We start from the raw sequence: 22,905 nt of genomic DNA, 5'->3' as shown, positions 1-22,905 counted from the left end.
TTCAGTCACTGAGTCAGTCCATCTTATCAAGGACTTGCCTCTTTTTTGGTGCCCCTTCACTTTCCCAAGCATGATGTCCTTCCACGAACTGGTTTCTCCTAAAAAGTGTGGCACAAAAGATCACCATCCTTGCCTCTTAGAAGCATTCTGCTTGTACATTTTTCAAAGTAGATACACTTGTTCTTTTGGAAATAAATGGTACTTTCAGCATTCTTTACCAATACCATAATTTAAATGCATTGATTCTTCAGTCTTCCTTATTCATTGTCCAAATTTCATACAACTATGTATGAGGTGCTGAAAATCACCATGGCTTGAGTCAGGCACATCTTAGTCCTGAAAGGAACATCCTTGCTTTTCAATAATTCAATACAAGAGATCTTGTGCCGTAGACTTACCCAATGCAATGTACTGATCTTTTCATTGCTGCTTCCAGAAGCACTGATTGTGCATCCAAGCCAGTAAAATCCTGGACAACTTCAACTTTTTATCTGATTACCATGCTGCTAGCTATTGGCCCTATTATGAAGATTTCTGGCTTCTTGACACTGAGTTGTCATCCACACTGAAGGCTGCAATTCTTGATCTTCATCGGCAAGTGTTTCGAGTTGGCCTCATATGCAGCAGCCAAGGTTGTGTCATCTGCAGCTTAATAAATCTACTCCAATCCTGATGCCACACTTTTAATATAATCCAGCTTCTCTGATTATTTCTCAGTATCCATATTGAATACCTATAGAGGGAGGATACAACTTTGATTCTCACCTTTCCTTGTTTGAAACCACATGGCATTCCTTTGTTCTGTTTGCACAACTACTTCTTGATCCATGTACCACAGGAGCACAATAAAATATTCTGAAATTCTCATTTTTCAAGGTTATCTGTAATTTGGTATGATCCACACAAGCGAATGCCTTTGCTTAATGAAGAAAATACAAGTAAACCTCTTTCTACTATCCTCTGCTTTCAGCTAAGATCCATCTGATATTAACAGCTACATCCCTTGCCCACTTGCTCTTTGAATCCCACCTGCACCCTGTCAATGTCCAGTTGCAATCTCTTTGAATGATATTCAGCAAAAGTTTTCTTACATGTGGTATCAATGATATTGTTCTATAATTTGAGCATGCGGTTGAGTTACCTTTCTTTGGTGTGAGTACAGATATGGATCTCTTCCAGTCACTTGGCCAAGTAACATTGACATTTCCTGGCATGGACAAGTGAGTGTGTCGAGTGCTTCATCAACTTGTGGAAACATTTTAAACCATATGTTGTTAATTCCTAGAGCCTTGCTTTTGCCTATTGCTATCAGTACAGTGTTAACCTCTTCCTCTTTCTCATATTCTGCTTCTTGAAATGTTTGAAGTTTTCTAGTTCTTTTTGGTATAATGATTCTATGTATTATTTTCATCTGCTTTCGATGCTTTCTGAATGATTAAATATTTTGCCCATTGAATCTTTCAATATTGTAACTTAAGGCTTGATTTTTTCTTAAACTTTTTCCATTTAAGATATCCTGAGGTGTTCTTCTTTCTTGATTTTCTAAATGTAAATCTAGTCATGTTTCACTATAATATTTTACTCCATCTTCTCCAGCTGCCTTTGAAATATTCTGTTCAGCTCTTTGACTACATCATTTTTTCCATGAGCCTTAGGTACTTGGAGATTAAAAACAATTTCCAGAGTCGACTTTAACACCACTTTGATCTTTTCTTACTTTCCTGTCTTTTGGATGGCTTTTTGTTTTCTTCATGTATAATTTTTTTGTGTCTTTTCACAGAAACTCATGTTTTCTGTCATCAATGTTCAGATCTGTTATTAAGATTTTCTTAACATTTCATTTGCATTTTGGCTCTGGTGGACCAGTTTGAATTTTCTTCAGCTCCAGTCTGAACAATTGGTCCTTTGCTCCATAGTCATCCCCTTGTCTGGATTTAGATGCCGATATGTAGCTTCTCCATCATTTTTTTTTCTCACAGATGTAGTCAATTTGATTTCTAGGTATTCTGTCTGCAGAGGTTCACATGTATTGAAATGTTGTTGAAATGGTACTTGTTATGAAGAAATGCCATTCGGTATTTCAATATTCCATCATGTGATATCTAAAGACTATGTTTTCCAAATATTGTCCTGAGGTAGTTTATTGTGCCAACCTGGCCGATAAACTCATGTGGGATTAATTGAAGGGTGGAGAGATAAATGGCTCCATGAGCCTCGCTTTTCCTGTCTCTTGTGCTTTGATCATTGGACCAGTGTGTGGCTGCCTTGCTTGACCTGTACCCCAATTTACAAACTACACTACCTGTGGGACACTTAACCCATAGACAGTGTTGCTGTAACTTGAGGTTCCTTCAAGACCTGCTTCACCACACCATTGGAATATACATCTCTTGAGCTGGGGACTGTTGGACCCTGTCATCTGGCTGATGGTTGGTGACCTGCCTTGCTGTTTGCTGCCTGTGGCCAGATAGCCTGAATTGCTCTACAGAGGACAACCAGGTGGCCCTCAAGACTTGAAAGACTGCCATTGTCTCAAAACTGTCACATGGGAGTGAGTTGCACTGAGTCATTTGTACTGCTTTATATAATTTAATTTTTATTTCTTATGTTATATATCTACCTGTATAAATATATATATATATAATTATTAGTGTTCTGATTTCTTTTCTCTAGAGAACCCTGTCTAACACACATCCTTCTTCCTTGTTCCGATTGTTTGCATTCCTATTGTCCATAATTATTAATGTATCATTATTGTTTGTTTAATTAATTTCAGGATGAAGACATTGATAGGATGCTTCACTTTCTGTTTCACAAGCTTTGGTATGTGGTGCATAAATTTCAATAATGCTTGATTTGAATGGATTTCCTTGAAGGCAGGTAGATATCCTCACCACTGACAGCCTGGTACTTCAAGATAATTTTTTACCGCAACCTCGTTCGTCTTGAATCTGTCAACCCTCAGATAGTAAACCATATGATTTTCTGAGTTAAAATACTCATAGCACTTCATTTCAGCTCACTAGCATGTGGAATATCAACCTTTATGCATTTAATCTCATTTTTTACAACGTCCAATTTTCCTAGACTCATACTTCCTACATTCCAACTTTCAATTATTAATTGATGCTTGCAGCTTTTTCTTCTCGTTTGGAGTTGTGCCCTATCAGCAAATGAAATTCCTGAAATCGTTATCTGCAAGTTTTCCCATCTACATTATCATGGTCAACTGAATTTGAGAAGGCAGCTCTTCCTCAGCCATATTTTGATTGCCTTCCAAGCTGAAGGGTTCATCTTCTGGGACTAAGTCTGATAATATTCTGCTCCTGCTCGTGAGGCTTTATGTATCTGTCGATGTTTCGATGCTATCCATTGGTTTTTAGTGGCTAATTCCTCCCAAATGGACAATCTATTCTTCCTTCTTAATATCCTCTTAGCCCAACGTTCTGCTGAAACCTATTCACTTTGGGTGATGCTGCTGGTATTTGAAATACCAGTGATGTAGCTTTCAGCATCATCCTTACACAGAAGCTTCAAAGGTACAACAGACTGATGAGTGTCACTCACCTCGTCTATTCTATAAGCAATAGTTGTGTGCATGCATTGTTGGTTCAGAGTTTATGTTGTGTTTAATCAAATATTTTACTTTATTTGATTTGCTGTTTGCATGCATAGAATTTACATGAATTTTAAATGGATTGATATACTTAACATGCTGAAGAACATTATTCCTGAAAGTTAAAAGGCAAACTTTCATGTAAGGTACCACGTTTCACAGTAACAACACCTGAGAATTATGTGCCAGACCTGATATTCATTTTCTAGTGTGTTTTCAATGTTGGAATTTTATGTCATGTTGTGAAGAACCTATTCAAATGAGTTAGTGTTTTTAGGTAATTTATGTGTAATTTCATTTTCAGAAGATGTTTGTGTCTGATTTTATCTTTAGAGCCTTCTAGATAGCTGGAGAGATAGACGTTATATTACACTCAGCCGATAAGTTGATTTTATCAAGCACACTTCAAAACATTGAAAACATTGCCTATGTTTAAAAGATAGTCTTATATAATTCTTCCCAATAATGAAATTTCACATGAATTTGCTCCATTTTTCCTCCATTTTATTTAATTATTATTATTTTTAATTTGCCCAATTTGTGTTTCACAATTTGTAGGGGTTTTATTTATGTTGAGCAATATCATAAAAGAGGACAGAAGTCACAGATTCACATCACTAGACTGAGGACAGACTAATTACCACACTAGCATTTCTGTAGGAGATGAGAGTATAGCATGCTATTTAGGTTTTTCCTATTTAATCACAATGTGGGTGTCTCAAAGTCTATGGTATTCACAGCTGTTCACAATCCACTGGTGGAAGGCTCAAAAAAATCTATCACCTAAACTGTTGCTTATAATCAGTTCTGTTCATTCCTTCCTAATTTTCAATAAAAAAATTGCCATCACTTTTCACATAATCATTTTATTTTGGCACATGTTTAGTCTGTGATAGAGTATGAGTCATCACTCCACAATTTGATTATTAGTGGTTATCAGTATTATCATTTTCAGAGATTGCCTTTAAAGTTGAGAGCTTTGGGTTGCTACTTGTTTTGTTGATTATTGGAAAAATATAACAGTAGAAACACTTACATGAGAGGACTTCATAAAGCTAAATTGAGTTTAAAACTGCAATTTTAAAAAACTAACTTTATTTCTTAATGTAAGCCCCATCAACCCCAAGACACCTTTGTAAACTATGGTATGAGTCACTTTGTCCATCCCTAAATAACTGATGATCCTGGGAATTTAGCCATATCAATACATTCTTTTTTACGTTCTTAGCCGAAGAATGTGGATATTCTTTAAAACTTTCTTCAGATTAGAAAATGAAATGAAACCAAATGGATCCAAATCAGACCTGTAAGAAAGAGTTTCTTTAATGATTCCTTATCGAAACTCTTAGAAAACTGTTTGATGAAAAGAATAAAAAGCAGCCTTGTGATGGTGAAAAAGCTCTCTCTTATGAAGCTTTCCATGGCATTTTTCTGCTAACGATTTAACCAATCTTCTTAAAACACTCATAATTAGCTCTTGTTGATCTCAAGAGCAAGAACATGTAAAATGCCTTGACCACCCCCAAAATTGTTAGCTGTGATCTTGGCTCTTGACTTATTCATTGTTGCCATTCATTAAGACCACTTCCACCTCTTATTAGGCACTGCCTTGAATGTGCTTTGTCTTTAGAATACTGCTAGTAAAACATTCCATCGCCTGTGGCAATTTTTAGATGTATCTAGGCTCTTGGTTTTACTTGTCTAAAATTTCCATTGACAGCTTGGTTCTTGTCGGCCTGCAGTTGATCTGGACACAGAGTTTGGGCAATGATTGAATACAAAGTTGAAAATACAAATACTATGTAAGAAAAAAAAGACCACCATGAATATTTTAAAGGTCAGAGCAACATTCAAATATGACAAAGAAAAAAAATATTAGAGCCTAAATTGCGAACACCCATTTTGTAGAAGGTTATGGAGGACAGTGGGTCCCCCAAACCCACCTGCGGAATATCTAAACAGATTAAGCCGCTGGCAGATCCCCACTAGCCATAGGCAAGGCTCTCAAAAAGATTTACTATCGTTGCAATCATGATTATACTGGATATTTGACCTCCCTCTTGACCCAATCTGAAATTCTTCTAGGTGCAAGTGTTTCTTGCTAGTTCCATGAGCTTTTAAAAGAGTCTTCATGTTTGCATTTACTAAATGTTAACACTAACACTGTTGTTACTAGGTGCTGCTGAGTCAGCTCTGAGTCATAGCAAATCTATGCCTAATGGAACAAAATACTGCTGGAGCCTGCACCGCCCTCACAACTTCTGCTGTGCGTGAGCCCGCTGTGGCAGACACTGTCACTGAGAGTTTTCCTTTTTCTCTGACCCTGCTCTTTGTCAGGTGTGAGGCATGTTCCCCCCACATAGCATGTCTTTCCAGATAGCATGTACAAAGTGAGTAAATGAAGTCTTGCCGCTACCACTTCTAAGGACCATGCTGGCTGTACATCTTCCAAGACAGATCTATTTGTTCTGTCATGGTACGTTCCATATTCTTTGTCATTGCAATAACCCAAACACATCAACTCTTTTGCAGTCTTCCAAAGTTCACATGTACGTAAGGTGACTGAAATTCTATAGTTTGGGTCAGGGGTACCTTAGGCCTCACTGGCATCTTTGCTCTCCAACATTTAAAAGAGGTATTCTCTTGCCTAGTGCAATAGACACTTTAGATAATCTATGAAACTGGTATTATGATAAGCATATTGATTTTATAAATGAGAATACTGAGCACAGTATTGTCTTTATGAAATTCAATTCATGTTTGTATATATAAACTGAAACTTTTATATGTGACATGAAACTGTAGATGTCTATATGTTCAATTCAGGTAATAGGTTAATGTTAATCTTCATAGTTAGAAAAAGGAGCCTCAAATTTATTCTATAAAGATTCAGATAGTACATATTTCAGGTTAACTAACTATGCCAGTGATATTACATACATGAATTGATGTGACTGAGTTTAGTTACACAAACCAGTCAGTGGGACTGGGTTTGACATGTGGGCCATAGTTTACAAGCCCTTGATCTAAACTTGTCCCCTTTTGTTTGTTTTTATTTAATTACATCATTTTTTCTTTTTAATATGAGAAAGCACTTATTCTATTATTCTCAAAACTGGTAATATTAAAAGTACAGACTTGTTTTAGATCTTGAATTCAATTAAAAATTTTACAAGAGCTCAGGAAGAGTGGATGGAAAGCTTAGAAAACACAATTACATGACAAAATCTTACATTGAAAACTCTGAGAAAATGATCACATTCTTTCATTTTCATGGTCATTTTATATTTTAACCATCTAATAGTGTTTGAAATAAGCATTTGACAGGTTGAGCATAAGAATATTTTCATTATATAGTTTATGTAGGTCTCTGTAGTAGTCATCATAATGGAATTCCATGAGAGGCTAAAGAGGAGTTCAATAAAGATTTAGACACACAAAAGAATCTTTTTTAAAAGCGTATAATGAACATATCCTTCCTCATCAAATAATGGCATTATTAGGGTGGTTGGTTATTTACGGTGAGTTAAATGTTAACGTATTCTGGCTTTTATGTGTGTGTGTTTTAGATTTTATGATTCTGTGCAATTTCTAAAACTATACATGGAAACTGATCCTGGATTGTAAAAGCAATTTTATTACTTCCACTGGATTTTTCACATACAGAAGGAAAGTTAATGACTTTACATGTAATATAGATGCCAGTTTTATTTGGAATGCTATCACAATTGAACACTAGCCTTGACAACTATAGGCATCTTGTTATATGTATTTACTTATGAAACATTTGTTACAACAGATGTGATAACTAGGTTTTGTTTGTTTATTAAAGTAAAAGTAGGCCATCTTTGTTCTCACAGAAAGTTGCCAATCTAGGTTTTGAGAATAAAAAACGCTCATTTGAAACAAAATGCTCTTTCAAGTGTTAATCAAGTTTCTTACCTTTGATTTCAAAAGCAGCTATTCTGATGTGAACCCAACCACTGTTTAATTCTCTCATTCCAGCCGCTTAACACAATTTCAAGCTCTATAGTAAGATAAAGATGGGCACATAAACCTGAATCTAATGTAACATTGTACTAAATTTTTACATTTGTCAACTCAGGGGAAAATTAATAAAAAGAGATAGTTCACTTTTCAAAAGTTAAATGTAAACCTTTGTATATTATTGTCATCTATTTATTTTGTTGAAACAAATATTCCTGAATGTCTATTGTGTATGATACAAAGATTCATTTTCTTTAAGAATATTCTTGGAACCTATTAAAGGAAGTGCCTTGTTTTAAAAATGAAAGATTTCCATCAATTTACTTGTTTAGTGCTTATGATAAATGTATGGCTAACTCTAGAAATAAAAATAGTCAGAAATCAGCTGCAAACTAATTTAAGATGCACAGTTTACATACTTCAATACCTTTGTGTGGTAGTTACTTAATCTGTTGTCAATTTAAGACTATTAAGAGTGAAGGGGTGGAATTTAGCCTGTCAATTAGGTCAACTTGATGACCTAATTTGGAGGTGCTAAGGAGATAAATAACTCACTGGAGGCCAGACCCATACTCTCTGCTTGATCTTCCTGTTGACAAGACACCTGGAGCTCTGCTGATGGAACCAAAGCCCTGGAACTGGGGCAGCCACACGGAGACCCCTGCCTGCACTGAGATGTCTCCACTGCCACTGAATGTACAAGACTTTCCACCCACTGGCCTGTGATCTTCCTGCATTTGGCATCATTGAATAGCTGCATGAGTCTGAAGAGGAATTTATAGATTGGTATCATATTATGGGCTAATATTGGACTTATGGGCTCGAGCTGGTGTGTTTTCTTAATTATTTAATTACAATTTCTTAATTACAATTACTCTTTGATATAGCATTCTTTATCACGCACACATGAGTGCTTCTGGATGTGTTTCTCTAGCTAACACAACTAACACATTTTGATATTGGAATCTGTTTCGTAATTTAGTGTCTCATATTTGAGGAAATACAGAATTAGCACAGAATTATGAAATATTCATTTTAGGGAGAGAGAATGCATATATGAATAAGTAGTGTTAAAATATTTACTTAAAGATTAGGTGATTCAGGGAAGGGTTTATAAGAGGTCTAGTTTGTCCTGGACAGGATAAGATGATGACATGTGGGCCATATCATGATTTTGTATCTTAATAAATTTTGTCCAAGAAATTGGGGAGACCAGACAAAGGCTTAGACTGTAATGGGTAAAGAGGCAACACTCACTCATATTAGCCAGAGTGCGTGTATGCGAGCAGTCATTTTTCTGTGATTTGGACAATGCAATGTGCATGTACAAATATTATTACATAGTGGTTATACTTTCTCTCTTGCTCTCTCTTGGTGACAGAGTGGTTTGTCTAAACTTAATGCCATGTAACATTATTTTGGATCAACATTTCTTCTATGTGGATGTTAGACTCTTTTCCTATTGTAATTTTATAGTAATGGCTATGTTTATATAATTTTTCTTGTTGTTGTTGTTGGTTGTTGCAGGTCAACTTGACTCATATTGAACTTCTGTACAATGCATCATTGCTTGTTTCTGCACTCACATCACACCACTAACTTGTTGAATCCATTGATAAGAGACATTTGTAACAACTCATCTCACAGAGGGGCTTCATCACCCTTTCTGACACTCTACTTCAGCAAACATGATACATTCTTCCATTGACCAATTCCTCTTGATTAGGTATAGAGCAAACAAACAGGCTATCAGTTTGAGTCATTAAATTTTCATTGGTTAATTTTGGGCACATTGTCACAGCTTTGCTTCTAGTATGTCTTATTCAAGAAGCTCCATTAGATTGGTACACAACAGGTAACCCTGCTTGCATTTGAAATACTGGTGGCTTCACTCTCAGCATCACACAGCACACAATCTATCCTATGAGAAAAATCTAGGAAAAAGTTGGTGCCATAAAATATTAACTTATATCAAAGAACTCTGTTTGTAGACCTTGCTTTTAACATTCTCCACTTTAAACTATAGGGCCAAAGTAACTGTAATTTTTAACACTTTGTCTAGAGAATTAGTGATTTACTGTTGCTTTTGGTGAGTTACCGTTGCTTATCATCTTTTTTTCAGTGACCAATAATTTCATGAGGTAGTGTCTAAAATGACTATTTCTATAACTCAGAATTATAGGAGAGTAAATATTATTAAGAGAGATATAGTCATTCAAATACATAGGGCATCATGCTATGTGAATATTTGCAATAAAACGGTGTTATTAAAATGAAATTCCCTTGATTTATAACTTATGGCTCTATGAGCCATTTTATCCCAACTATTATTAAATGCCATCTTTTTCAAACTATATCATTTTCATAAATAAATTGACCCCCAAGCCCCTTTTTTTCTGAAAGTGTCGTCTTTTGATCATAAGAGTAGAAAATTGTTTTTTAAACAAGTATATTCTTGTATCGATGAGGATGTTTGGTATTCAGAATCATAAAATTAACCAAAAAGATTCCCAAGAAAGTTCCTAGAAAGTGTCATTTATATATATTTTTAGGTGGTGTTTAATTCTAATTTCTAAAATCATTTTAGAAACTTTATAGTGAACTGTCACTCTCAGACACAAGAGTAGAAAGAACTATGACTTATCTATTTAGGGGTTTAGTACTCTGCACTTCAACAGGGACAGCAGGACAAGATTGCATATTATTCCTATTTCAATGTTTTCCAATTTAAAGATAATATATAATAAAAGTCATCTGTTGCCCTTTTTGTGTGATTGAAGTCATATTTAGAGGTGATGCTTCTGAGATATTAAATACTAGGTCTTCTTTAAATTTAGCCTCGTTAAGTTTTTAATATGCCACGAATTGAAGAAGTAATGGTAAAAGGATTAGGAAACAAAAAAGAAGAGAGCCTGTACTTGATTGAAGTAATTTAATTGAGTATGAATCTCTGGTTCAACAAGCATGCTTGCTATTAGACTGGAAATTCCTTATGGCTGGGCATTGTAATAGTTCGATATGTCAAGTAGACACAGCTGAGTAGGGGCAGGGAATTTAACCTGTCAATCAGGTAACAAACCTGATGGTTGATGCCTTCTCGGTAGTGTGGCTTTCTTTGAAGGAAGAAACGCCGTGAACTTCCCTTTCTCTAGCTCTGCTATTTCACTTTCCTCCTGCCTGAAACTTCACTGGGACACTGTGTTTGCCTCCAGGGGTGGCCCCATGTAGGCTGCCTGATCCTGAGAGCTGTCAGCACCCTGCCATGCTTCCACTCGCCTTGGATCCACACGACTGCATTCACTGTCCTGTGATTTCCCTGCTTACCACTTTACCTGTCAGCATCATTGGCATGCAGCAACATGAACCTGAAGAAGGCCCCAGCCAGTACTGGATCGATGGACTTGCACTGAGTTGAGATGGGGTGCCTTCTTGTAAAGTTACTCTTTATTATAAAGTATTTTCTTTTAAAAAGATCATTTTATTGAGGGCTCTTATAACAATCCATACATCTATTGTATTAAGCACATTTGTACATATGTTGCCATCATTATTTTCTAGACTTTTACTTTCTATTGAGCCCTTGGTGTCAGCTCCTCTTTTGTCCTCTCTCCCTCCCCACCCCATTGTGGATCCTTGATAATTTATAAATTATTGTTTTCATATCTTACACCAACCACTGTCTCCCTTCCCCCGTGGTTTCTGCATTCCCAGGGGTTGAATGCAGTTATGTGTCCATCATCATGAGCTTTTCTGCCTTCTTCCCCTAGTCTCCTCAAATTCCCCCTATGCTCCTGGTATCACTACTCCCATTCTTGTTCCAGGATTACATGTGTCGTGAGCTCTTACTGTATCTTATCTGTACCTGTTCACATGTTCCATTCTAGTCTGCAGGGAGAGGCAGTATTGGGGTAAGGATAGTGGGGGATGAGGAAGCCTCAAGGAACCAGAGGAATATTGTGTCTTTCATCGGTGCTTTACTGTACCCAGATTGACTCATCTCTTCTCTGTGACCCCTGTCCCATTGTCCACAAATGGGCTTTGGGTCTCTCCTCTGAAGCCCCTCATTCCCAACAATATGGTTTTTTGGTTTGCTTGTTTGTTTGTTTGTTTTGGGTCTTCTGATGCCTGTTATCTGGTCCTAGCAACACCTCATGATTGCACAGTCTCGTGTGCTTCTTCCATGTGAGCTTGTTGCTTCAATGCTAGATGATCACTTGTTTAAATTCAATGCTTTAAGACCCCAGACACTATATCATTTGATAACTGGGCACCATGCACTTTCTGCACTGCATTTGCTTATGAACTCTTTTTGTCTTGGGCGATTGTGCCTGGAGGGTGAGCATCAGACTGCCAGGTTGTTAGAACAGAGTTGTTGCATTGGGGGAGGGTATAAGCTGAAGTCGGAAAGAAGTCTGTCCACAAATTCAGTGTATTGCCATATAAGTATATGGACATGAGCCAATACCTCTATTTTTATGAATAAATGTACTTATATAAGTACACACCTATGCTTATACCTCTATTCAGATCTTTGCTCATTAGATCATTCCTCTGTCTCCTTTTACCTTCCTCCTGCCCCACCATCATGCTTGCCCTACTTCCTCATCTTAGTAATTCCTCTCAGCTAGATTGCTTTTGCTCCCACATTCCCAGGATCTCTATGTCCTCGTTACTGTTCATTTTAATTCCGATTTGTTCCCTGTCTATGACATTGTCTGATCACTTCTCCCTTCCACTGCCTCCCTCTCTCTCCAGTCACTCTGGGAGCATTGGCCCCATTGCTCTTTCCTTGAGCTTGCTCCCATGTCTAGCTTCTATAAACAGGAAAACAAACAAAAACAGAGACCAAACAAAAAGAAAACAAAGGATTGTAAGAACAAAACAAAACACAAAAACATACGTAATTCCAGGTTTGTCTGTTAACCTTTATGACTGTCTTCCCAGTGGTCCTGGGGGAATTCCAGGCACTTCCTCTCCTAGCCTGAAGTCTATTTTTGATATTCTTTAGGGGCTTTGTGTTTTTGCTTTGCTCCTCTTGCTGATCTGTTATGCTCCTTGGTTCGTCCTGCTGCGGTAGTAGAGGTGGGCGTGGGGGTGGGGGTGTTCAGACTGAACTAACTCCATGCTGTGTGTCCACAGTATTGTCTGTCACCATCTGCTCCAGTGAGGGGACAACCTGTCCTGAGCTGCTGTCGGCCCTGCCGTCCTCTCTGTGCGTTAGCAGCTCCATGCAGGGACATTGTCCCCAGGCTTGGTATGCTGATATGGGGTCTAGGCCATCCCTTTCTCTTTTTCCTTCTTGGTTTGTTTCCAATTGGGCATGGCATGCTGACCTCTCTCCCCAACCTGTAGTTTTAGGGTTGTTCTCTCTAGCACATACTTCTAGCAAGAAGGTCAGTTTTGCTTTGACTGGGGCCAGCCCTGTCCCAATCTTTTATAGAGGCTGTAAAGATCTACAAGACCACCAGCAGTGGAAGAGAGTACCCATCTCACCATATCCCCTCCACCATTTATTGTTCTCTGAGTCTCTGATTTGGGCTATCCTCATAGTAGTTAGATGCTATATCATGGTGGTTTTAATTTGCATTTCTCTGATGGCTAATGATCTCATATATATTGGCTATTCGGGTCTCCTCCCTTGTGAAATGTCTATTCAGGTCTTTTTGACTTCCTCAGGAGGTTAACCGTTTTCCTCTTTTGCAGGCTAGGAGGGTATTTTAGATCTTTGTAATAAGCCCTGTGTCTGTTGTGTCATTGCTAAAAATATGGGTTCTCTTTGCTACCCTCTTGGTGAAATATTTCAATACACACAGGTGTTAATTTTAACCTTAGAATATCCCACTTGTCAATTTCAGGTTCACCTGTGTGTGTACCCTTCCCTATTGCAGTTAGCTGGTGTATTCCCTGAGCCGAGGTTCTTAAGTTTGTCCTGATTCCTTTGTTGATGGTCCTGATAGTTTGGGATTTTACTTCTAGATCTGTGATCCACCTTGAGTCTGTTCTGTCTGTTCTTCTGCATGAAGTGAGATAAATATCTTGTTTCATTTTTCTACAGGTGGATATCCATTGCTTCCAGCACCAATTGTTAAAGAAGGCATCCACCTCCCACTTGATGCTTTTGGGGCCCTAGTAGAAGATCAATTGACTATATGCTGATGGTTTTAATTTGGGTATTCGGTTCTTTTCCATTGTTCTGGGTATCTGTCACTCTGTCAATACCATGTTGTTTTGACCAATGTGGCTGTGTAGCAGATGTTAAAGTCAGATCAAGCAAGCCTTCTGACTTTTTCCTTCTTCTTGCGGACTTATCTACTAATTCTGAGCTTCTTCCCTCTCCATATGAAATTGGTAGTCAGCTTCTTCAATTCTTTGAAGAAGGATCTTGGCATTTGAATCGGATAGCATTAACTTATATACTGCCTTTGGTAAGATTCACATCTTTACTATTTGAGTCTTTCTTTCCAGGAGCATGGGGTATTCTTCCATTTGTGGAGGTCACTTTTGGTTTCCTGTAGTAGGGTTCTATAGTTTTCCTTGTATAAGTCTTTTGCTTGGCTATCATAAAGGATACTGCCTTCTTGATCTCCCCTTCCATGGTCTTGTTTGATTTATATAGCAAATCAATAGACCCGTTCTGCAGGCTTACATTCAAAGTTACACAAAGGAACATACCCTGGAATTGAAAGCATTTTTACATAGAGAAAAAATTCCTCCCCTCCCCCCCCCCCACCATTTTTCAAACCTTGGCTGAAGGAGCCTTTGCTGGATGGCTGATGCCCTTGGGGCCTGGAAGCTGAGGTGAGGTGGCCATGGTGTGGTGTGGTATGCATGAATATCCCAGGTGTTAGCTGTGGTATGGGTGGTGTGATCTGTTACAGGCCAGATGCACTGCAGACAGCTCATGGGCAGGAAAGAGGCCCCATGTGTCAGCTTAACATGGAGCTCTGCAGCTCAAAAATCAGAGGGAGTGGGACTACCAGGCCATTGGAGTATCAAGCCAAGACTTCAAGAGTCCCTGCAAAGTGGCTGGGGCATGGGACAAATGACCACGGGTAGTATCAGGGGTGTGAGTGGGGGTGGTCTATTCCTCATGAATGGGCTGGTGGTAGCAAAATGGTAAGCTGTGTCTGTTGGTTTAGCACACCTGCACAGCTCAGAGACAGAGAGAGAGGGAGCGCTTAGTAAGGCATGGAAAATATGGAGAGGAGAGTGCAGATCTTGGAGGAAGGATATTCCAAAGGGCAGCAGGAGTGTTTGGGGTATTAAATTAGGGTTGTTGGAGCCTCTGCTGAGCAGTTGGCAAGCCTGGGGCACTGCAACCAGGTTATGGTGGGAACTACAACAGAGCAGGATTAGTTCCTGTAGTAACTCTGGGTCTGCGGGACTCCAGAGTGGGTGCAGAAGATGAGGTGGAAGTCAGCTCCTAGTTCAGAGAATAGTTCTCTGCTGTCACTGGAGTTAACTGACAGCCTCGAAAAATCCCTCTTGGTCCCCAACTCTCCCCATTCATGATGCACCACAAAGGGCCCAGCCTGAGCTGGCTATCTCGTCCCATCTTGCCACTCTCTCTAAATTACTTTCTTATACATAGATAAGAGTCACTGGTTTGTTTCTCTACACAACACAACCTAACATAGATATTTTGCATTCCTCTCAAAATATCTAGCAGTTTTAGCTTATTAAACACCAATTGAATATAAAACTTTGTACAACTTTTCAAGAACTGTATTTCAAGACAACATCAAGGCTTTGTTTTATTTTAAATACTTTTATTGACATATCTCACACATCCATAGTTAAGTCACTCTTAAAGAGAATTGTTTATACAAATGTATATACATTTGGATATACATTATTTGCTCCTCTATTCCCCTCATGCTCCCTAACACCTGTCCCCTTTAAACCAATGCATCAATTATTGTCTCTATGTACCCAATCCTCCTGTGCATCATAAACTGGGAGATCAAGCAGAAAAACAATAAGAAAGAAAATAATACTAGTACAAAGATTAAAATAAGAAAGAAAAGACCACTGGAGATATTTGAAAATCAGCTAGAGAAGAAATGACTGTCCTGGAAAATTTAGAAACATTTAAACTGAGAGCAAATTCAGATTGGGTCATGAGATCAGGTATCATAGTATACCATAGTTCCAGCCACCATAATCAAGTTTTAATCCCTAACTGAAAGCGAAGCCGTTTGTTTCATTTGACTGTGGCCAGAGGGATGTACCTCACTAGCTATCCTACAGGAGGAGTTGGGCTCCCACAGTCCACCATAGCCTTCTACAAAGTGAGTGTTCAAAATTTAAGCTCTGATACTTTTCACTTCATCACATTTAAATTTTGTTTTTGTCATCTTTGGATCGCACAGACTGTGCGCTTACCCATGTGGACTTAAGTGATACTTTACTTAGATGGCTGCTTGCTCAAATAAGAGGCATTAAAACCCCAGGCATGATTCTAATTAATAACTGGGCACCATCTGTTTTCTCCATGACACTTTGTATTAGCACCTTTTTCTTCAGTGACTTCTTCATGAAGGGAAGAATCAAGCAGGCACATGTTACACTACCTGTTCTTGGATTGGGGCCAGAATCAAGTAGGAGCCCAGACTACATCTGTATCTCCACTAGTTATAAATGACTCTGGTGAGAGTGGTGATACCAGGAGGGATGAGGGACGAGGGCGCAGAAAGGGGGAACTGATTATAAGGATCCACATAAAACCTTCTCCCTGGGGGATGGACAACAGAAAAGTGGGTGAAGGGAAACTTCGGACAGTGTAAGATATGGTAAAATAATAATAATTTATAAATGATCAAGGGTTCATGAGAGAGGGGGGAGCAAGAAGGAGGGGGGAAAAAAGAAAAATGAGGAGCAGATTCCAAAAGCCCAAATGGAAAGCAAATTTTTTGAGAATGATGAGGGCAATAAATGTATAAGTGTGCTTTACACAATTGATATGTGTATGGATTGTGATAAGAGTTTTATGAGCCCCCAATGGATTGTGATAAGAGTTGTATAAGCCCCCAATAAAATGATTTTAAAAAATTGACTCTGGGTTCTTTTAGCAGTCATATCATTATTTTCTGGCAAAAACAAAGAATAAACAAAAGAACAAAAACAAAGAAAAACAACAATAACAAAATATTGTGGATCACACCAATAATTTTTCCAATTATTAAGAATTAAGGCATAGAACTAATGTACTATTGGGAAGAGGAGTTAATGCAAATAGAGTCCCACTGCAAACTGGAATCCATGAGTCGTTGCTTTGTACAGATTGAATTATAAGTGGTGGAGCTCTGCTTATATTGGGCATGGAAGCTGGTGCTATGGGGGATTTTCTTGTAATATTGCTCACATGGGCAGATCGCTGCCATTCAGATTCATTCCTGTCATATCCATGCAAGGGAAATGTTGAGATGGTAAATATATGGGGACTCTGGGTCCCATTTCTTTGGATGCTACTAAGCAAAGGGTGTCACCAAAGGTCTAATGACCACCATTTCCAAAATCTTGGGGTGACTATCATTTATTTCAGGGAATTTGTCCTAAGCTGAAGGGCTACAGGTAGTTTTCAGGTAGGTCCCAATTAAGTCAGGCTTCCAAGTCAAGTCCTTCTGGTATGGTCCTTGGGAAATGCCATGTTTCCTATAGAGTCAGTGTCTAAGGTCATCATAGTACTTTCACCATGGCAACTGAGGTTGGAGTAGGAGCTTATTCAAGGTATCTACCCGGGAACATAGAACCAGGTTTATTTATCTTTCAGGTTTCCAACACTTATTGTTTAGCATCCCTTCCCAACGTGAAGTTGATCCTCCCCAATTACCCACCATACGCATCAACAAAAATATAAGTACCTTCTCTGAAAGTTAGATGCTCCCCTGCCCTGGTCTAATTTGATTGTTCACTAAGTTTCTCTCAGTCCGATGGTGTGCCTGTTTGTTAATCAGAACCGGTCTCAATGTTGTATGTCATCAAGTGGATGGTTTTCATCCTTTCCCCTCCTTTTAAGGAGTTTCCCCATCCAATGTGAGGTCTCCTCTTTTGAGGCGATTCTTATGAAATGTGCATAATGGGGATGATATATTGTACATGACTGGTAGGCAGACATTCTACCCATTTGTTTGTTTGATAATTTGCCTCTAAAATTAGTAACTTCGCTCAGTGTAATGTTATCAAGGTCTTTCCATGTCATGTGGTGTTTCATGCGTTCATCATTGTTTTTTGAGGGGACAAGTAGTATTCCATTGTGTGTATATACCATAGTTTCCTCATCCATTCTTCTACTGTTGGGCACTGGGCTGCTTCCAATTTCTTGCTATTGTAAACTGTGCTGCTATACATATATGAAAGAGCATACATCATCTTGTGTTGTGTCTCTTATTTCTTTGGGGGTATATGTCTAATAGGGTATTGCTGGATCATAAGGGATTTCAATTCCCAGTTGCTTTAAGTATCTCCATATTGTATTCCATAGTGGTTGAATGTGTTTATAAGTCTATCATCGGTATATATGGATTCCGTTCTTTCTACACTCTCCAGCATGTGTTGTTTTCCTTTAATTGGGCTAGCATTGTGGATGTTATGTAGCATCTCATTGTGGTTTTAATTTGCATCACCCAAATTGCTAGTGATTGTGAGCATTTTGTCATGTGTTTGCTAGCCATTTGTATTTCATGTTTGGTGAACTATCTGTGTTTCTTGACCACTTGTTAATTGGTCATTTATTATTTTCTTATTGGGCTATTGTAGAGTTTTGTGGATTGTTGTAATTAAACTTTTGTCCGATGTGTCATTGGTACAAAAAACTCTGAATCTCTAGGCTCTAGTTTCACTCTTTTGATGAAGTCTTTTGATGTACACTAGTGATGTATTTTTAACATGTCCCTGTCATCTGTTTTGTCTTCTGCTGTGTGTGCCTCCCTCATTATACTTGGTAATCTAGCTATGTTCTGAAATAGGGCTCTTACATTTCTTCCAGTTTTCTTATTGATGAAGCTGATAGCTCTGTGGTTTACATTTAGGTCTTTAATTCACCTTGAGTTTGCTTTTGTGCAAGGGGTTAGGGTCTTGTTTAATTCTTCTAAAAGTGGAAACCCAGCTTGCCCAAGACCATTTGTTAAAGATGTCATCTTTGTCTCCTTTGATATTTCTAGGTTCTTTGTCCAAGTTTAGTTGCCTGTAGGTTGGTATATTTATACCTGGTTTTCTGTTCAGATCCTTTAGTCTATGTATCTCTCCCTGTACCAGTAATGGACTGTTTTGACTATATAGTAGGTCACATTATATACTGTGGCTATAACAGTAGGCTTTTAGGTAAATGAGTGTGGTAGGCTGGATTGACTAGAGAAACAAATCCAGTGACACTCGTTAATGTGTAAGAGAGAGCTTTATTTCAAGAAGTAGTCATACGCAGGTCTAACAAGATTAATGAGGTAACAAAAAAAAAACCATGAGAGTAAGGGCAGGAAATATTAAAGAACTAGAGGATAGTTTTGTGTTTCATCAGTGCAATACCACACCCTATATTTATCATGCCTCATTTGTGACCCTTCTGTGAGGTACTGTCCAATTACCTAACAGGTGGGATTTGGGTCTCCACTTTGTCCACACTCCACATTGATTACACGTGACCAGGAACGCTACACCCTCCTCACCATCAATTTTGGAGGCCTTGTTATTTCTCTGTCCCTGTGGTTACTGGATCAACACTCACCTCCCCCTACCTCTTCCCCTAGCTGCCCCTATGCCCACCCCAAGCATCAGTCCCATTGCTGTCTCCTTGGGGTTGCTTATCCTGTCTATCTTACATAGACAGACACCAGAAGAAAGAAAAGGAGAGAGGAAAAAGAAGAAAGATTATACAAACAGTTCAAAATCTAACTCTTATCCTTATCCAGTGTAGATGAGGATCTTTGTGAAATAGTGAGCATGTCCTAATATACCCCATCAATCCAATCCCCCTTTCCTTTAGGGTTCCATATCGCAATACCTGATTACCAAACTGCACTTAGACCCTTTGAGTCCTCAGCATTCATGACTGAAAGGTGTATCTTCTATGAAGCCCCACTGCTCTTTCTGCAGGTAGGGTTGGAGTGAATTAATGCCCCCACCCCACCCTTCACTACCCACATAAACTTTCATTGTGGCCCCCTTGTGAGTATCCCTCTGTAGCCTGTTGTTAGACCTGGGTATGTTCATTTGTATAATTCAGTGCATGAAGTACAAGATAGATAACTCTTCCGGAACAGTAATGATGAATAATGATTTCCTAAGGGAAAGGGAAAGAGGGGAGGGGGGAACAAGGAGCTGAGAGTAATGATGACTATATAACACCACTCAAGGGGAATGAATAGAAGAATTGCAGGTGAATGAATATATTGGATGGTGTAAAATACAGCAAAGACATAATAATAAATAATAAAAGTAAAAATATAATATTTTATAATATAATAATAAGGGTTTCTGGGGTGTAGGTTGAGGTGAGTACGAATAAAGGGGAGCTGATATAGATGAGGTCAAGAAGAAGGATAATATGTTGAAGCTCATGGTGGTAGTGATTGTACACATATGCCTGCTTTAACTGAATTATGGACAGCTATAATATCTGTAAGAGCTCCTAATAAAATAATTTTTAAAATTAATAATGCTAAATAATAAACAAAACCAAAAAAGTAATTATATATCAGAAAAATATTCCAGCCCAGTCCAGATGAAGTCCATAAGAATGAAACTAGTCCATAAACCCTTCTTCAGACACGCAGCCACAAACAATGATGCAAAATCCAGGAAGATCGAGGCCGCTGGGTGAAGAGTCTTGTGGATCCAACCGTGGTGGTAGCATCACAGGGCTGGCACGGATCTCCAAGTGACTCGATGGCAGGAAGGTGAATGCAGAGCGGGAAAGGGGAGGTTCCCAGCACCCTCCTTATGAGAAACTCATGCCCAGAGGAGGCACCATCAGGCTGTGACCTGGTTGACAGGCTAGTCTCCACCCTACATTTTCAGGTTGATAGGAAATTAGGTAACTACCATAAACAGTGTGAGACTTACTACTTGCTTCTTATTTGAGAAAGTTCTTGACTTGTCCTGGGTCTTTTGCCTACCCATCAGAAATTGTTACTCTTTCCATTTCTTCAACGAATGCGTTTGGCACTTGGATTGGGATTACATTGTATCCGTAGATTGTTTTAGGCAGTGCTGACATTTTGAAAATATTAAGTCTGCCTACTTAATATTCTTCCATTTATGTAGGTCTTTTTAAAATTTTTATTTTGTTGAAGTAATATTCTTTCTCTGTATAAGTCTTTCTTTCATTTGGTTTATTCCTATGTATTTCATCTTTTGTATGGTTATTGTAAAGGGCATTGTTTTCTTAATGTCTTTTAAGAACAGGTGGGGTCTATACCTTGTCCTAGGGGAAATCCATTTTGTTTGAAGCAGAGTTTTGGTGGGGTTTTTTTTTGGATCAATTGAGGGCAATGTCTACTAGTTGTCTGCCCTTGTGGTTTTTCAGAATCTTAGCGTGGGTTTGAGATTTAGGCTAGGAGATTGATTTGGGGGCTTACAGTCTTGTACTCTTATGATTTTAATTTAATTATTTTAGGAATAGACCTCGGATGGATCTGGTTGGAGGGGGCTGGATTGACTTCATATTCAGATAATGAAGGTCAGTAAATGGGGCTGAGGGTTTGGGTATGTATCTGCCTCCTACCTAGAAGGTCTAGGAGGGAAGGGAGAAGCAAAGGCCTATCAGAGGGCAGCTTGTAGCTCTATTAGGGCTGGTGTCCTGAGACAGTCTGTGAATTACACAGTACCTCTGCAGGGAGAACCATCCGGACCCCTGGCTAAAGGCTCTTGATTCACTCACACACTTGCTGGCGTGATGGCTCAAAGCATTAAAGCAACAGATTGACACCCAGGACTGTGCAGCCTATGTAGATTGTCTGTAAGTCATGTGGTGGTGTTTAACTAATTTTCTCAGGTCTGTGAGCTCTGCGCCTGCGCCCTACAGCTTAGCACTCAGCCTGTAATGTTATGCTAATACCTTTTGTATTACCAATGCCTGGTCACACAAGGAGAAGGTGCCCCCCTTCCCCAATCCTGCCCTTTTGAGTGCTGCTTAAGCCTCTTTTAGGGTTCCCCAACACAGCACTCTTTTAGGGTTCCCCAACACAGGTAGTGCAGAGCTGCGCCCTGGGAAAGGGACCGCTCTGGGTATCTGGCAGACAGAATTTCAGGCTATGGCACCTCAAGCCCCTCAGAGTCCTCCCTCCATGCTCTGCTATCCTGGGTTTGGAAAAGGCAGAGCTGCTTGGGACCAGAACAGAGATCCCATGGCGTGTGCAGAAAGCCTAGCCCAGTGGGGTCTCTGTCTACCCCAAGCTTGCTAACTAAAAACCATGTCCTTGCAGCTCGGTCAGTCTGCAGCGATAACCAGCTCTGGACTAGGAAAAATCTGTCCTGCCAGTGGGAGCTGACTCCAGTTAGCTCAGTTAACCAAGGATAAAGGGAAATCCGTGGGCAAGCATTGCTGCTCTTTGCTTCCACAAACTCGTGTCTTCTTATCTTTATGTTGAGAATCTCACTATCAGGAAATATAGGATATTCTTATCTTGTTCCTAAGATGTGTGTATATAGATATACCTATATGTCAAAACTCAATGGTGAGAGAGCAATGTGTTTTACACACACACACACACACACACACACACACACACTAAGTTTCACATTCTTAAAGACAATTTCCTAAAATATTTCTAATTAAAAATGCATATCTGTTAAGCAAAATTCAAGGAATAATTTTGTGTGGGTGTTCATGTGAGACACTTTCATTTGAGATACAATGCTTCAAAATTAAAGTATTATTTTAGATTGTATTATTATATTGTTTTATAGGTATTGACTGATATGCCAGCCTGTCAAATAGCTATCAAAAATTTGATTCAATTTAAACATTTGTTTTATTTAAATAGAAAAGTAGCAAAGTAATTGAAACCTCTTTGAACATTAGAGTGCTGTGTGCAATTTAATTGTTTCTGATGCCAATCAATAATGTGAGGCTGATAATCCCACAGGTGACATATAATGGTAAAAAATCAAAGGATATTTTAATATAATCCAATACTAATTCAAAATAAAAATTTATATATGTCACACGACTTTACAACCAACTCAAAACCAAACCATTGCCATCCAGTGATTTTGACTCATAGAGTTCCTATAGGATAGGGCAGAATTGCCTCTGTGGGTTTCTGGGACTGTAACTTGTTGTGGTTGTAAAAATACTTGTCTTC

Source organism: Tenrec ecaudatus, chromosome 8 (genome assembly GCF_050624435.1).
Source record: "Tenrec ecaudatus isolate mTenEca1 chromosome 8, mTenEca1.hap1, whole genome shotgun sequence".
NCBI lineage: Eukaryota > Metazoa > Chordata > Mammalia > Afrosoricida > Tenrecidae > Tenrec > Tenrec ecaudatus.
Note: the sequence above shows the minus strand (reverse complement) of the source record.